The sequence below is a fragment of the Primulina eburnea genome, chromosome 11 (genome assembly GCF_022965805.1).
Source record: "Primulina eburnea isolate SZY01 chromosome 11, ASM2296580v1, whole genome shotgun sequence".
Lineage (NCBI taxonomy): Eukaryota > Viridiplantae > Streptophyta > Magnoliopsida > Lamiales > Gesneriaceae > Primulina > Primulina eburnea.
Genome location: NC_133111.1, coordinates 4275529 through 4278510, shown reverse-complemented (window position 1 = coordinate 4278510; position 2982 = coordinate 4275529).

Below are 2982 nucleotides of genomic sequence, written 5' to 3'. Positions count from 1 at the left end.
TGATCACTACTTTACTTCTTTGTGTTGCAAGTATAGAATAATAATCACAATTGAACATTGGAATGAGACGCTAGGAATAACATTATTTGGAAAAATTACATCATCTTTTGTTGGATGTTCTATTGAGATTTCATTCAAATTCATGACCAGGTATAAGATAAAACAAACAAATGATTTTATATCTACATAAATAGAATATTTAAATTTTCAATCTAACAATAAAAATTTGCAATGCAAAATTTACCAAATAACCCATATAAAGATTTGCTAAGTCAACCAAGCTCCACACATTCTTGTTCAAGTTGGATAATTCAGTAGAAATACGTGATGGAGTGTTAAAGATTGTGGCAAAAGCTATTGAGATACATGACAATTATCCAACAACAAATGTCAATATCAGGAAACGGAGATCTCGGAAGATTATCAAGCAAACTAAACAAAGCAATGTACCGCCAAAGGTAGAAAAGTCAAATGAATCAAGCATCAAAAGAAACATAAAGATCCATGAAGATGAAGATGAAGATGGAATAGAGATTCGAGATGACGAACCAATTGCTGCCTATAAAAAAAGAGCTAAGAAGATAAAAATCGATGGGTACAAAAAGATTTCAAGGGATCTTCAAATCAAAGTCAAGAAAATGTGATGATTTTATTTGTAACCAAATAATTATTTATCAATCTATTAATAGCTATTCTTATTGCAAAAATAATTCCAACATATTTAAATAAGATTATCATATACAAATTATCTCTATTTCTCTACGTGCAACGCACGTGCATTTATCTAGTTTATCAAAATGTATGGACTTTTTATATAAAATAATTCTAAAATAATTTATGTTCTATAATAAAAAACAGATTTGTTACATTTAGATTTAACTTTGAGATTTATTTATCCTCGTGATTTAATCGTCTTTTCAAAACGATTGATTTTATATGTGCTGTTCCTTACTCTTTTTGAATTAATTTTTTAATTCAATTTAATAATTTGTATTTAAAAATAAAAAAAAATATAGATAATTAAAATTTTAAAAGTTAATTGTAATTTTAACAAATCACATTGAATAAAAAAATAAATAGAAAGAAAAATTACAGATAAATTAAAATAACAAAATAAAATTGGACATAAGCATAACAAATTCAAAATACACACAATTAAAATTTGAAAACTTATAAGCAATTTTCAAAAAAATACACGTAACTAAAAAAATTACAAATAATTAAATATAGCAAGCTACGCCTAAATAAATTGCTAATTGAATTGTTTATTTAAAAAGTTTCTTACATCATTATATAATCCTCACATTGAACGTCACTTAAAATTGGATCGTTAACATATTTTCCCATGATCAAATTTTCTTGCTCCATCTCATTTCTTTCCTGTTCCTTCAAACTCATTTCTCACTTCTTTTCCATATTTTTTCAACTTTTGTAAAATGTTTTTCTGCTAAAACAATCTCCACATCATCTTTTTCGTAATATTATGTCACTTCTTCTTTCATTTATATAAGCAAATCCACATTCGTGAAATTTTGATGCGTGTTGTTCCGCGTGAGTACTTTCCATCTATTTAGTAACTCGTGGTTATATTTCTTCCAAACCAGTCTCCAAAAAGTAGTGTTGTTTTGATCATTGCCAATTATCGGATTGGTGGGAGTGTTGCACAATGTTTTTGCGAGACGTTCATCTTCGATCTTCGTCCAATGTTTCTTTGTGATGCCTACACCTATACCGTCATAAACAATCTTCCTCCCTTACTTTTTTTTGTTAGAAGGAAGAAATTTATTGAGATTTTGAGAGAATTGAGTTTGAACATAAAAAGCTCAACATATTGTCATCGGACTATTGAAAAAATTCAATTGAGAAGAATTTGGTTAAAAAGTATTGATATCATCATTTCTTTGTGTATCCATTTTCATATTTGGATTTAAAATAAAATATGAATAAAGTTTGATATTTGGAATAAAAGTGGAAGAAATTGTATAGGATCGAGTGTTTGCTGCTTTACTAAAAACAATAACTGGTGGTAATGGTGCAGTTTAAATCTTTTAAATTATACAGCAGCACAAGCACCACGTTTCGATTGTTCTACTGACATGGACAATTATTGTACTCAACAATCTCCCTCCCAATAACTACACTCTTTTCGATCAATAAGAATCGAATCCGTAACATTGACTTCGATACCTAAAGTTTGTCGTAACATTGACTTCGATACCAAAAGTTTTAAAAGACTGAGTGTGATTCTAATATGCAGAAAGACCCGATTTATCACATCTAATATGTAAGTGTTATCTCATCAATATTCACATAATATGCACGGTAGACATACGAAATATCAAAATTATATGTATATGATATGAAATAAACAACCTAATTAAATCGGGTTGTTGAAGACTGAGTGTGATTCTATTGGCAGAAAAACATGCAAAATATGGTTGTATATTTTATTATATACATTAGATTTTTTTCCAATTTTTGAATTTTTTTATTATAAAATCAACCCTAATTCTAAAAAAAATTTGTGATGAGTGTGATTTATGTTTGCATGTAGTTGTGTAGAATTGAATATCCAAAAAAATTACATATATAATTAAATTTAAATCACAAATTTTTTTTAAAAAACTAATCGGTTAATTCAGTCGGTAATTTGGTTCGGTTTTCATCGGTTATGAAAATTAATTCAGCCGATTCGGTTATGACTAAATATTTCGGTTCGGTTCGGTTCGGTTATAACTAATTCGTTTCGGTTCGGTTCGGTTATAGCTAATTCGGTTCGGTCGGTAACCGAACCGACCAGATGCTCCCCTAGTCCTATGTTCCTAATAAAGATGTCAATGTGGTGAGTATGGGTCGATCATGGCTAGACCAAAGACCCGTCTCATGAAGAAAACTTTGATCTATTACCCATTCCACACCGGTTAAATATTTTTCGGAACCGTCCTCCCACCTCTAATACAAACGAGGACAGTTAGACCCATG